The sequence below is a fragment of the Pseudopodoces humilis genome, chromosome 3, assembly GCF_049639895.1.
Source record: "Pseudopodoces humilis isolate 2021_Gansu_Grassland_sample_001 chromosome 3, ASM4963989v1, whole genome shotgun sequence".
NCBI classification, from domain to species: Eukaryota; Metazoa; Chordata; class Aves; order Passeriformes; family Paridae; genus Pseudopodoces; species Pseudopodoces humilis.
The window spans coordinates 50491814-50507079 of record NC_142202.1 but is presented as its reverse complement, the minus strand read 5'-3'; the positions used below and the strand labels follow the sequence as shown (position 1 = coordinate 50507079).

Genomic DNA, 15266 nt, shown 5'->3' with positions numbered 1-15266 from the left:
TTCAACACTGTAAAGCACCACGAGATTTCACATACAAATGAGTTTTATCCACAACATTTTACAAAATGGGTTTGAGGGCAGCCATGTGTTCTACACTGCCATGTCTCAAAGAGCATTCACAGACCTGCCCTTTCCTGAGCCGCGTTTCAGTCTCTTCCATTCTCATACGACCATGGAAAGCTAAAAACAGGGTCCTTACTCTTTGGAGACACTTCCTGATTCTTAACTAACTAATCTTCCATCTGCTTCCAGGAAGGATTCACCTGAGGTGGTTTTCTCCTTGCAAAGAGGAGAGAGCAGCCCATTACTACAAAGCAGCTCAGAGATCATCCCAGAGATGCCCCAGGGCACTGTCCTAGGCAGGTGTTGCATATTTAGCTTTAAAAGCCCCAGAAAGTTTCTGTGGGGTGAGGATTTAAGAATGTAAATAGCAATTGGTTTCCCTTCATATAAATTATTAACAGCTCAAACATCCCCTAAAATCCTGGAGCAATTTTCATGTCAAATTAATGTCAGCAGTTTAAGAAAGTATCACGGAAACACAAGTTAAACATATTTACCTGGAATTTGAAGCAGTTTCACTAAACTCCAGGCTGTGCACTGAAAAATCCTCCATGGTGCAATAGGTATCAGCAGCATACAGTAATGTACCTGCCCTCCCTCTTCACCTTCCATGTCAGAAAGAGCATACCATCTAATGAAGTTAAGGGAAAGTGTTTATGTACTTAAAGCATCCAACAATTCATTAAGTTGTGTTTTATTGAACACTGAGAATTTTCTATCAAGCAAATAAAAAATTAGTGCAACAATTACCTTGAAAAATGTTGTGATGAAGCTCATTTGGAAAATTTTAAGCTGTCACCACTTGCTATAAAGAGCCAAATGACCACATTTATAGTATATACAATCCTAAACTGCAGCTAATATAGTTTCTGTAACAGCACTTCTTAGAAAAAAGACTGCACATTCATGGAAGTTTATTGAAAAGTTTATCTTCATTTTGAAAATGCTCACATTGAAAATGTCTGCACTTGCTTGGACCTATATTTCTTGGGAATATTTCAGGTTCTTCAAATCCTCTGCTTCCAGGCTCTTTATGAAATTCTGAAAGTCACAAGTATAACCCCTCCATGTATATAATATATAGAAAGAGGGTTTGCTGGAGAAATGGATTGCATGCAAACTGGGGCTGGATTAAGCATACAGAATGAAGGTAAAGAAACCAAATTAAATATGTCACTTGCCACAGTAGAAACTCTACACTGTGCATTTGTTCATCCTTAATTGTACAGATAGTGGAAATTATGCCATTTAGCAGAGACAAATTAGGCTTCAGATGGAAAGCATAATTCAGGCCAAGTAAGTTGCTGAAGGAAAAAAATTATATAATTATATATTGCCATTTGCATTCTTAAGACTCAGATCTACTGGAGACTGATCGAGATCCTATCCAGCCAGGAGCAAAACATAGCATTTTTCCTGAATAGTTATATGGAAGAAGTATTCAGATTCCTCCAGACACTGTGGAAGTCTCCATTTTGATGTCCTCCTTCACAACACTGCAGGCTGTTCTGTCCTTGGAACACTGCAAAATAACAATGCTTTAGTCTGTGGTAAGTAAGCAAATTTATAGAAATATTCACAATAGAATTCTCTGGTTTCTTTGAGCATATTCTGCTGACAAGATCAGTGTTACGACAATCATTAAAACTTTAATGTTGAAAACAATTTCAAATTAATTAATCATTCCTAAATATACTGTAGTGTTCATCCAAAATAATAAATATAAGTGAGGATATAATTATGTGATGATTATTGTTAAACAGCCTTTTGTTTTTTGGTGAGCAAAATGACTTTATAACTATTATTATTTCACCACTCAAGCAGAAGTAGAATATATTTTTTATTCAGAATAACAAGGGTTGATATGTGTTTTTTAAGTTAGATTCAAAATATGTCTTGTTATTTATAGGCTAAAGGCAGTAGCTTCCTTCCTATTCAGCATTTTAAACCACGTTTACCCTTCTGACAAATGCTGCTAAATACCAATTGCCACAGCCTCTCTGGGACTGCCCAGAGAATTGCAGCCTCTGACTGCAGTCTGCTCAGCATCAGTTCTGTATTTTGGTTTGATCCTTTGCTAAACTAACTCAATATGTATTTGTCTGGTGGCTTAGGATATTGTTTAGAAGATACCTTTGAAATTATAATGCTCGAGACAAAAACAGACATAGCAACTATGGCAGCAGAGCTACTGTAAATGTCTCATTTGATATCTTGGCAGGGTCTAAATATCTGGATTGAGTATGGTAATGTGGAGAAGGTACAGAGAATAGCAGAATCTTTCACAAGAAACATGACTATGCTGTTCCTGCCCAGGGAAAATAATCCCATCTCTGAAATACATGCAAGATTTCTTGAAATTATCTGAACGGAACTGGATTCATGTCCATTCAACTAATTTGTAGTGGCTGAAATTGCAAGGTAATAATTTGATAAACTTTTCATACTGTTCCTTACAGCTGTTATGCTTTTTTATCTCTCTGCCAACCAAACCATTGAAAATAATTTCTTTTAATGTTCATTTCTTATACAGCATGTTTTCTTGTTAGAGAGCATGCTAAAAATGCATTTTATCAATTTAGACTGTAGTACAGTGTACACTGCTTTGTGTTGTAATCCCTTGTAACCTTTCCCGCATTTGTGAGATTTACTGTATAACAGTAGCAGAAAAAAAAAAGATGGAAGTTTTAAATTAAAATTCTTGGGTTAAACACATTGTTCACTGTGTACAGCTCACCAAAAAAATACACTGTTCACTGTGTACAGCTCACAGCCCAAAGACAATGCTCTTCTCAGCAGTTGCGCTCTGTCAATCCCTGTCCATTTTTGCAATCTTCATTTGAGAGGATTCTTTCCCAGCCTCGTCTCTTTCTCTCCCAAAGGTTCCAGCTCCGCAGAAGCACATGTCTATAGAAACAGGACAGTATGATCAACCCCATCCCGTCCATGGGACTGTGCACCACATATGAGCATGTACCCCAGTGCACAAGCAGTAATTAAATAATACCTTTGTTTTTCTAACAAATTAATGCTTTTCTTTCACACTACTTTGCAAAGCAGAAAGATATTCCTGAAACATCCAGGAAAATGCACTTTGCCAATACCTGTTTTCGTGACCATCAACTCCAGCACGCCATGTAAAGCAAATGTAAGAGTGTGCGATGTTTACCAGCAGCTCGGAGCCGGGCGCTCGGTGCCTCTGCTGGCACTATCACCCTGGGGGGATACAGGGATGGAGCCCGGCTCTCCGCCCCGGCCCCGCCACTGTGTTACAGTGACTCCAAGTGGATTTGGGAAGATACTGCCGAGCCCGAGAAAGGAAAGGATACTTCGGGGCAGCTTGACTCGACCCAAGCTTCACTTTACTGCCTCCTTAAGCTCCTGCAGAGCTTTATCCAGCAGTGGCGACACCGATGTTATTGACCTCACTGGTCTGAAATTTATGTCTAGGTGCACGCCTGTATCCGAGTCCTGACATTCAGGTTATACCGAAAGAGAGACAGATACAGACACAAAGAGGTTCTGAAATCTAATTTTGTAAACTCTTAAGTACATCTTTGTCTACTGAGATTGTACACCAGGACTGGCTGTGGGAGGTGGCGGGCACTGCTGTGGGCTGCCTGATATCCCCTAAATACTCTATGGCCTCTACAGCAACCAACTCCAAAGTGTCATGAATTTAACCCGTCATTCATCCAGATACTTACTTCCTGAGATTTTCTCATGCACCATCCTGTTAGATGTTAAGGTGGTATCTAAACCATTTCTTCCTGGATAATTTTTACTCCAAGATCTTACAGGAATGACATCTTCATAGAAAATGCCCATATTTTAAAGCAGAAAGAATAGCTTTCACAGCCACCTCTCAAGGTAAACTCAGGTTCTTCTCCATATAATTTATTAGTTTGTTATAATAAACAAGCAGTAAGCAACCTACAGAACTTCAAAAGATTTGCTGTGCTTGAAAAGGCTGCTCTGGGCACTGCCAACCAAGTATTTATAGACAGAATGAACTTTTGGAAGTACTCATTACTGTTCACGTAGCATGCTGGGATTTGTGTGTCCTCCTAGCCCCAGGTGAAAGGTATTATTCACCTAGCAAGCGCTGCCTCTGTCAACATTTGTAACTGAAGCTGCAGGTGTCTGTGTTAGGCAGCTGTCTGCTACCCTTTCATAGACCTGCACCCAAATCTAGATCTGCAGACCAGAGTTTTCCAAGGTGAACGTACATCCGGCAGCAGGACATCACAGCCAGCTGTGAGCTACCCCTGCCCAGTTGGGAAACCTCTGGAGGCAGAGGCAGTATGCCCCTGGGGGTCCTTCCATCCATCAGGATGGCAGTGCTGCGCACCAAAAGCCTCTCTGAAGGGTGCTTAGGTCATGGGTTACAAAAACCTAGGAGGTGCATCTGCATTCTGTCTTTTGCCCTTGTGCGAAACAGGTATGAGTAATTTCAAAGGCCTGGAAAATTCTGATACGGGAAAGCTTTAGGTGCCCTCTGCACAGGTCTAAAATACACTCCATACAACTGCTCTGTCAGCTGTGCTGTGCAGTCCAGGTTTATTCAGGTTTTTCCTTATAAGCAAATTTCAGGAAAAATTTTACGCACTGTCAATATCCACCTCCTGATGTTCCAAGTTAAGAGAAATAGTGCCTCCAGTAAATTGTTGGCACCTAATAAAAAGGATAAATCATTCCATGGAGCCCAGCTTGGCTCATTTAAAACAGAAAACAACTCGCAGAGCCGCTAGTGCTCCATAGTGAGAAGCCATTATTAAATGAATTCTCAGGGGCAAACTTGGTTGCGGTTGGTCAGTCATTTAAATATTCCTGTTCGGCTGCCTTCATGCTGTCCAGGACATGAAGCAAATGAAGCCTGGCTGTTACCCAGATGATCCACGATGTTGTGACCAGATGGAACTTCACTTACAACATGTGTAGGTGCCTGCTGGACAATAAACAGGCTTTCGCTGTCTTTCGCTCTGATGAACTCAGGGGGGTTACTGGCAGGTTAAAACAATCACAGCCCCCAAAAGATTTATTATTATTTTTGTAATTTATGCCAGATGAACAAAACAGCAACAACAAAAACAAAAGGTTAAACGGATGTTTATTTTTAGTATTAGTGCTGATTTCTAGTTTTCCCACTTAAACTGGAGTCAGCAAAAAACCCAGACTTCTGTATCTTTCATTATGTTTGTATTTGGTTTGAGTTCTGTTTTTTTTTTTTTTAATCTTAAGAATGTTGTGATAGCTACAAACACAGTTTACAGATAAAACAAAAAGTGTTTATAGTCTCATTTCCATTTCAGGATGAGTGCTTGCGTAGGTGCATACACGAGTGACAGTACCCCCCCCACCATGTGTACTTCTGCAGAAGTGGTCATCCTCTCTTCTAAAAGCTTGCAAATTAATTGGACAACTTTCATTAAATATCATGTGAATTCTTACAAATATAATGAAAATAATTTTTAAAAGAACAGAGACAGAAGGAAGAAGGAGATTCTAGCCTCTGCTGGAAGGAAAGCTGCAATGCAAGCTCTCCCCTTGCTGCTCAGCAGAAATTTGAGAAAAGGGAGAGGTGTGCCTATAAACATATATACACATTGTGACTCCTCCAGTTGCAGGAAAGGCCTTATTAGACACCAGAGGAGATGCAGATCCATGTCTAAACAAGCTACAGCCCTACTGTGCTGTTTCTCAGACCCTGGGCACATCATAGAATCACAGCACCATTTAGGTTGGAAAAGACCTCTAAGATCAAGACTAACCTATGACAGATCACCACCTTGTCAACTGGACCAGGACAACCAGTCATTTCTTGAAAATCTCCAGGAATGACGACTCTACCACCGCCCTCAGAAATCTATTCCAGTGCTTAACAGCCCTTTCCAGAGTTGTTCCATCACAAATTCTTCGAGATGTCTAAACTGAACCTCCTCTGGTGCAGCTTGAGGCTTTGTTCTCTTGTCTGGTTGCTGGTTGCCTGGGGGAAGAGATCAACCCCCACCTGGCTACACCCTGCTTTCAGGTGGTTGTAGAGAGTGATCAGGTCCCCCCTGAGCCTTCTTTTCTTCAGGCTAAACAACCACTACTCCCTCAGCTGCTGCTCATAGCACTCGTACTTCAGACCCTACACCAGCTCCATTGCCCTTCTCTGGACTTGCTCCAGGACCTCAAAGTCTTTATTATAGTGAGGGGCACGAAAGTGGACATAAGATTCAAAGTGTGGCCTCACCAGTGCCAAGTACAGGGGGACAACCACTGTCGTGGTTCTGCTGGCCACACTATTCCTGGTACAGGCCAGGATGGCATTTGCCTTCTTGTTCACCTGGACACACACTGGATCATGTTCAGACACTGCTGACCAGTACCCCCAGGTCTTTTTTTGCCAAGTGGCTCTCCAGCTGCTCTGCCCCCAGGCTGTAGCAATGCATGGGGTCGTTATGACCCAAGGGCACTGGGCCTTGTTGAATCTCATAGAGCTGGCCTTGGCTCATTGATCCAGCCTGTCCATGTCCCTCTGCAGAGCCTTCCTACCCTCCAGCAGATCAACACTCCCACACAACTTTGTGTCATCTATGAACTTACTGGGAGTACACTTGATCCCCTCACCCAGATCACCAATAAAGATATTAAAAATATTAAACAGGGCTGGGTGTAGAATAGAAGAAAGACTGGGCTGAGATAAAAGCTTATGCAGAAGCACCATTTGTTCTCTGCACCCTCCGGTTTCTTTTGTTGGTTAATGAACACTCTGGCTGTTCTAAGCCACAGAAGAGCCAGAACCAAAATTTCCCCACTCATGACAAAGGACGCAAAAGCTGATTCCAACACCTTCACTTTAAATGGAACTTTAAAGGTCAGTTCTTTTATTGCCCCTCGCTCAACTGTAACACCCAGTTCTAGAAGCTGAGCACTGATGGGCTGTATGAGCAACCCCAATGGGCTCCTGGAGAAATTAGTCTTACTTAGCCAAAACCAGTGTTGAAACTTGCACTAATATGTCCAGTTTTTAATGTAGAGAACACCTATCAGATCTGTTCCAGCAGCTCAGCTGTGTGGGGAGCAATATCCAGATGAGAAATTGTAATGAGCAGCTGGCAATTTTTTCAAATGTTTCTGCTGGCTCTCAAACAATTATGTAACAATGTCTCTGCAAGAACAGAAGTATCTTCTTCTTTCAAGAAAGAAGGTGGAAAACAGGCACTGTTCAATATAAATCATGTTATTATCCTGTAGGTCTTCACAAAGGATATGTTGACTTCTAAAACTGCCTCATTTGTACTGCAATGATTAAAAACAAATCACAGTTGCCAGTGCAGATGAACTTGGCAGCCCACGCCTTTGAGTGATGCCATTCTGATGTTAAATGTGTTGGGAGCCCGTATTAATTTAATTTCCATATTCTTCTGCTGTTGAACTTTATTTTGCTAATATGAGCTATGCTGTTCTTCCTCCAAAAAAAAAAAAAAAAATCTAAAGAGCGATCATATGTTTGTGATGTTGAGAAGAGAAATTTTCAAAGGTGCGTGGTGCATTTGTATTTTTGTTTCCTTAAGCCAGAAGGAGAAGCATAAGATGACAGGAAAAGTTTAAGCAATAGCTGTATCTAAAACACCGTAACCTATACAGGCAGACTAAGTTCCTTGTTGCCATGGATAGCTGATGCCAGAATGGAAATTATGCCATAGAAAAAAAGGTGTGCTGTCATCAGGGGCTGTGCCAGGGTTTCCTAAGGAAGGCAACTGTGATGGATGTCTGATCATTGAGAAGGGGGAAAATATTTGTACTTTATACTAGTAAATGCAAACACTTCTAATAAGAAGTGATGAAACAGAAACTAGTTTCTAAAACCAGATAAATCTTGGCTAAAAAGTGTTTCCACATTGAATATTTAATTCAGAGGGATAAACTACTTCCAACAAGTGGATATCCAGGAATAATGCTCATTTGAAATGCTCTTGCCATTTGGAAGTAGAGAAGATCCTCAAGACAGCAGGATCAGCCTCAGAGAGGAAAAAAGACTGTGGTTAAAGACACATGGGAAAGAGGTATGCAGAGATGAAATTGCCTGTCTTGTGTGTGTGAGATGCTGTTCCCTCTCTGCTGGACAGAGCACAGCAAAGGCAGACACTTGAGTCCATTAGAGATGTGCAGGCAGGGCAGTGAGCAGTGAAACCCTTGTGTGTGGCTGTGGTGAGCACATTGTGCACAACCCATTCATGACAAACCGGCTTTCTGAAGCCATTTCTGACCAGACTCCAGCACCTGCTCATGTCCGTCTAAGCCTGAGCCAGCAAAATCCCCCTTTCAGTTCTGTGGTATAGAAGCCAGTGGTAAGGAAAGGGATGGAGGAGGTCAGTCAGGCTTTGAGGAGCTGAGAGGAACCAGCTTCTGAACTTTGGACGACCGAGCTTGTAGGCCAACACAAGACATAGAGATTTCATTAATCTGTGGGTAAAGCTATCTCCCCTGTTTCTGCAAAGCTAACATGAGGCCTATGTCTCCCAAGCTACATTCCCACAGTCCTGGGTAATGAGGCAGAGCTCCCAGCAGAAAAAAAGTACAAAAGCTACACTTAAAAGCAAGTTGCATGAGAGCAGTAGTCCAAACCCTCCAGAACTGTATAAATATCATTATCAAACATTTTGCCACTACCACAGCACCCTCTTGTCTCAAGAGGCAACTGCAATGTTGCAAAATTTTAAGAATTGGGAAAAAAAATCCACACACACACACACAAGACCCTAAGAACAATCAGGAAGATTTTCTCCAGCTCTTTATTTATATACAAATGTAGCAGGATTCTTCAGCCCGGTCAAGGGACAATGCTCTACTTGCAAGGATTGAGAAGAGGAATCATGTGCTGCTTTTAGTGTTGAATTATGCTAAAACCAGTCTGGGTTCCCAACCCTAAGTCAATATACTGATAGTGAGGTAACTGGAGACCTGCAATTGGCAGTCAATCACTTTATACTATTAAAGTCCAGTCTACTCTCATATGGTTTGGTTCTTCTAACATACTCCTCCTTGGAGTGGGTGGGGACTCCTCCCTTGGGTAGGGGCCACCCTCCAAGAATGACTGAAAGAACTTCAAGGCTGACTGAAGGAGATTAAGCCCTTGGTTGTTGGTAGGGTGAGTTACATCAGTCTCTCTTTAATTATTGTTTCTTTTTGCTAGCTTTAATACAATTGCTTTGATACAGTGCACTATCCTATCCTATCCCATCCTATCCACTACGAGTAATTTTAACTTTTACTAGCAAATAATTCTGATTAAAATATTTTTGTCTAGTCATTTATTATAAGAAATAATTAATTTTCAGAAAAATAGATCTGATTTGCCATCATTAAGCCTGCAGGACAAAGTTCCTTTATAATTCCTTAAGCTTAAACCATTTACAAAGTCTGGGGCAAAGACTGGATGTAGCTGCACCTAGACTTTTCTCTGAGAAGGCATTTAGAAACAAGGGGTTTTCTGCACCTCATGACTGAACAGGAGGGCTTCTCCAATAAACTGCATCTGAAGTCTACCACTCTCCCCACAACAAGTTAAACCCAAACCAAAATAAAGAAGTTATGAGACATTATTGCAAATAAACATGTTTTGGGCAGGAAAATAACATGCCCTGTCATCAGTTCTCCTTCCTACGAGAAGCCTAAAAATCTCTTAGGGTTGTTATGTCTTCTGCATGTCCTGTGGTGTGTAATCTCAGTTTATTTAGGAACTGAGGTTCTCTTCTATTTTTACAGCTCTGCAGACAACACAGAAAAAGGATTTCAAAACTCCTTGAGAGAAGTGGTAGTTGAAATGTTCCCTATCATGTAACACTCTTGCACAACCTGAGCCTTTAGCACTCTTTACCAACCACAGATGGTAATTTCTGCAAACTCTTATGTACTCTTGTATAATTGAAATGAAGAGACAATCATGATCACCTAGTCTACCTGTGTACAGTGTCACCACTTCTTAATTCCTGCATTACACTTCTTAGTTTCTGGATTCATCCTAGAACTTCTGTTAGGCTATGGTATATTTCCAGGAAATATTCTTGATTTTGATTTAATATTAAGTGCTAAAGATCCTGTCGGTTTTCTGCATAATTTGTTCTGACAGGACGCAGTGTTAATAAATATGTAAATACCTTTTATGAATTGCATCTGTTTAAAACATTTTCTCTAGACTGAAGATCTATCTTCTACCAGAAAACTCTTCCACGTCTAGGGAGACTACAATTTCCCCCTTGTCAGATAAACTGTACCAACCAGCTTGGTTTGCCTTCTTTTTACCAGGAGCAATTTCCAGATCTCGAATTACTCTTTCCTGGGTGCATTTCAAATTTTAAACCATCTAGGCAGCATAAACAGTCACTACATTGAAGCACCTACCCCAGTTAGTTAATCTATGGTTATAACGTAGTGTCCGCTCTATGCTTGTCTGTTCTTCCATTTATGCATTCCAGAGTTAGGTTAGCTCTCTAACATCCAGCTTCCCATTGGGAACTCATAAGAAGCAGCAACCTAAGTAAAACGAAAAGTCCATCAAGTCCTTATCCTCATGGTGGCACTTAGGATAGGTCATGCAGAAGCTCAGATTAGGGACTGAACTCATTCAGACACAAGGCACATACAGATAGAGCCTCTTCTTGATAACGCGACCTAGATCTGGCCATGTACCTCCCCAGCAAACTCAAAAGTTAAGTTTTCCCCTTTGATTCATTTACTGGTACCATGTGATGTTACACAGGTAAAATGTGTGACATCAATGCTTTTTTTTTCCTCCACAAGCAACTTGATATACACCTTGCCGACTGCACTTGATTTGAAGCAAAAGCAAAGAAAACTTGATACTGTTACTTTAAACAGCATTCTGGACATATTCCTCACAAACATGCTGTACTTCTGAAGTCATAGCTGGACATAGAGGTAGTGGTTTTTTTTTATTTTTTTTCCCCCTAAGTTTGAAATTTTTTTCCTATAAAATAAAAGTATAAGGACATCTAGAATTTTTCTGGAAGTAGCACACGGTCCACAGTTAAACAAAACTCACAATGAACATATTCCCCAAACATTCAGTTCAATGACAGCACTTCTAGACTTTCCTAAATGCAAACTGCATCCAGCTGATGGCCTCAGCTTCCTCTTGCTTTGACTCTGGATGGAACCAGTGCAACTAAATGTAAGAAGCTAGCAAGTCAAAAGGTCAGACCTGCAAAGCTCATTTTGATCTGTGAGTGCCAATTCTCCAATAGAATTATTGAATTCTATAATTAATAATATTATCTTTATCTATGTTAATAATTTTCTAATTCAGACAAAACAGAAAAAATTATATTAAATCAAAACAACACTGGCTTGCTGTAATTTCAGCCGAACATACATTTGCCATTAGAAGACTATCTAGATCAGATTTTATTCATCTTTCAGTCCATGTTTTGAGAAAATAAACTATTTCTTGAGAATGCTTAATGTCATTTAGAAAATTACACTGCAGGCAGTCAAATGTGATGTAAAGCCTTTGTGTTAGATTTAGCAGTACTTTGGTACTTAACTTGCAGATTTTACAATGTTAAAAATGCACATTAGTGAAGTAGCTACACCCATTTCTCTCTGTATGTGTTTTTTAATGTGAAATTCAAGGACACACAGCTGTAGACAGAAGTATAATTTAATCTGTGTTTTTTTTCACTCCCTCTCAAACACAGATTTGATTTCTTCCATAGTTACTGTATGACATACAGGCTAACCATGGCACCCTCTAGTTCCTTTCATTAGAAAGAGAGAAAACTGAGGAAGTGCTGGAAGATGTTACTTGTATGAGTCATTTGACAAGGCCGGCAGCAGGACCCGAAATGGAACCCTGGCTCCTAAATCATGGCTTTCATATTTCCCTTCTTCTTGCTACCTCCTTTACTCCCTAAATCAGGCTATTTATTTTCTATTTAGATGCATTATAAATATGCTATAACACTAGAACTCCAGCTTTTAGTACTTCCTCAATCCACATGAAATATTGTAACACATACAAATAGCTCTCCAGTTTGATCTGGCAGATGCCTCTGGGACAATAATATAGCAAAGCGATGAATATGGGCATTTTGGCTGCAAACCAGACCACTCAGTCACATGTTCAGACAGGAAAAGAAGATTAGAAACTATGTTTATATTATTTTTTTTCTCTGTGTTAGTCTGTATGCTGGTTTCAAGCACTAAATTTTACCTTCTTGCCTTCCTTTTCCATGAACAAATGTCAAGACCACAACTCTTGGGGCATCAATAGCAACTACAGACTTAAATACAGAAGTAATTGAATCATCTACTTTATGAAAGAGGATTAAAGCTACTAATACACTTTTTATGCTTTGAAACATCAGAACATTAGCTAACATTTTGAACAGAAAGTTTAATACCTGTAAGTGTCAACACAAAAAGTAGCATTCAGTTTCTTTACTCAGTTTTGCCAGCCAAGTCATTGATCTTTCAGAATTGCAGGAACTGGCTGAGCAAGTGCCCTTTTATAATTCCAGTCTCCTGAGGGAAAAATAGCCACTTCCTCTTTAGTGAAAATAATATAAATACTTGGCAATGAACACAGTCCTCTGGTGCTTCTGGCTCCCTTTTAGACCCACTACAGCGTGGGTTCTACATTGTGGGTTACATTTCTGTAACCTGCAGCTTTATTTATGTGCTACCAACCTAAGGCAGCCCCCTTCCATCCACAGCAGGCACAGCACAAACGCTTCATGGTCCCCTCTTCAGAACCCTGGGGCATGTAGTGCATTGCAAATATATCAGGGTTTGGATTGCAGCACATGATGGGGTGAAATATCTCAGCACATGGTAGGCTGCCATAGGAAAAAAAGTCAGAAATGACAGAAGCATTTTCTGGCTTCCACTCAGAAACCAAAGAAGTTCATGGAAAGTACAGGAACTGTTTTGCAGCCCAAAATTGCTGATAAACTTCAGCCTTAGCCTAACATCACTGACAAAGACAATCCTGTGAAAAGCAGTACTTTTATGTCATGGTTTAACAGCCGAGTAGAGTTTCATCACATGTCTTAATATTTATTAAATTTTGATCAAAATGCATAGCATTAGGAGAAAAAGGATGAAAATTTAAAATTTAAAAAATACCATTTTTTTCTTCATACTATATTATTGGTGTTTTAAGACCAATATGAAAATGAAGATTTTATCCTCAATCTGTAAAGTGAAAGTAAAGTTCATATTTACTTCAAATTAACAAGTTTCACAGTGTATGAAATGCTATCTTGGGTCTTAATTCTTTATTTCATATCTGCTATTATTTTCTGAACACATTGTTACTGCTTTTGACTCTAACTTAAAGAAACTTTCAAGGATTTTGGCTTCTGTTATAAGCAAAAAATTTAGATTGAGCCATTTATTTTCTAACAGAACCTGAACACAGTAAAAAGCAAACAAGAAGAAATGTATTTTCTAATAGAGTCAAGCTTTCTACGAAGAACTGCTCTTCCTAAAATGTTCCTGTTCTTTGTTTTTCCTATTAATTATTTCCTTCATTCATAGTTTGGGGGAGCTTTCTACTTTTCTTTCCTGTTTTCCACAGGCTTCTGAGTATTGTTTTCTGCCATGTGTCCCTTACCACCATGTTCACAAAGTTCACCTGATTTGCACAGTGGCCTCTGCTCAAGCAATAGCTCTGGCTGTTTCCACTGTAAAACGTGTGCATGCCCTTGGTGCACGACTGCAGTTGTGTCTGCCAGCTTCAGTGAAGTTTTGCTGTCTCAGCAGTTAAAATACTTTCTCTCTCAGTTCTGCCCATCTTCACAGTGAAGTTCAGAGGCATGACACTCTGTATGGATCAAAAAAAGTGAAGAAAAAAGAACGAACAGATTGCAAATAGCAAAAATTCAACTATTATAGAGAAGCCAAAACTCTGTAGGGCATTCATGTACAAACATCCTGCCACATATAGCCTTCTTTACACATTTTTGCTGAGCAAAACCTTTGCTGTTGCCCATTGTCAGCCTCCTTCAACAGACCAAAATGCACCTGACTAAAGGTAGCTGCATGCCCACATACCTTAATTTCTTCCAGTCCAATCTGGATGACTTTATTTGTATCTGATATCTCAGGAAAGCAAAATTCTCTACAGATCAATCAGACTTCCAAGTTATGCCTCTTCTTTTTCTATGTCAGATTAATTTCTGGTTCCTATGAAAGTCTTATCCCAGACTGGATTAGTAAGTACTTTCCTGGGGTTAAATTCTCTTGGATCTCTCCAGCTGACAGCTTGAAATTTTCTATTCACTAGTGTGATGATTATTCACACTATGAAGTCTAGTTGAGCTGAACAAACCTCACAGAGAAATCAGATTAATTTTACCTGTGCTAACAATGTTTTTTACTAAGTTACTGTTAAGGAAACTGGGCTCACGTTTGCTTTGTTTGGGTTGGAAGGGGTCTGTTTCCAAGATCCTGGGCTTTGTAACAGCTGGGACTGTAGACCAAGGGGAGACCTGGACTAGGATAGCAACAGGAATGGGATAAGGTGTTCAAATCCCTGTGGGAGCACAGGCGAAGGGGACGCACGGAGGAACAAAGAGGGCGGCAGGCAGGGAAGGCTATGAAGGGACCAGTTGAATGTAAATGGGTCCAAAGAGTGTGCTTGTGTGTCTGAGCCCTGTGCATGAGCACTACAGTCTGTCCACCCCAGGGGTGAGTGAGCTGAGTGGAGGGCTCTGCACCAGGGGCTGGAGCAGGGCCATGGGTCACAGACTGGGTGCCTGTGCCAGCTGCTGCTGGGGATGAATGTATCTTCCCCAAAGAAGGGGTGTGGGGCAGGAAGGAGTGTATGTGCTTATCAGCAAACTTCAGGCTGCACCAGCCAGTGAGTTTGGGGACCTCAGGCTGGGGCATCACACTGACAGGGAGTCAGTGCTGCCATGCCTGGGGGCCTTGTGAACAACAGGAGTCTGTGGAATCAGTGTGAGTGCATGGGTGTTTCCAGTGAGCCTCAATCTGGACCAACCAGCAACTGGGAGACCTGTGGGGGAGGCAAGGGAGGGTTGGATGCAGGCAGATGACCATCAGAGGAGTCATGCTGGTGCTCAGGGGATGCGTGAATGCGTGTGTGCCTATGCACTGGAGCGTGTGATGTGTATGCCACCACCAGTGACCTTCTGCCTCTGCCAGTCCAAGCAGAAGGGACCTAATTG

At 40.8% G+C, this 15266-nt stretch overlaps 1 long non-coding RNA gene across 1 annotated transcript; it reads right to left on the bottom strand.

Moving 5' to 3' along the window:
• Nucleotides 1-1017: 1017 nt before the first annotated feature.
• LOC148184644 (uncharacterized) lies at nucleotides 1018-4011 on the bottom strand. The gene is made up of 3 exons (XR_015772319.1): nucleotides 3771-4011; nucleotides 2801-2970; nucleotides 1018-1585 (listed from the first exon to the last, which is right to left on the bottom strand). It is a non-coding gene; the product is annotated as an uncharacterized LOC148184644 (long non-coding RNA).
• Between the last annotated feature and the right edge of the window lie 11255 nt (nucleotides 4012-15266).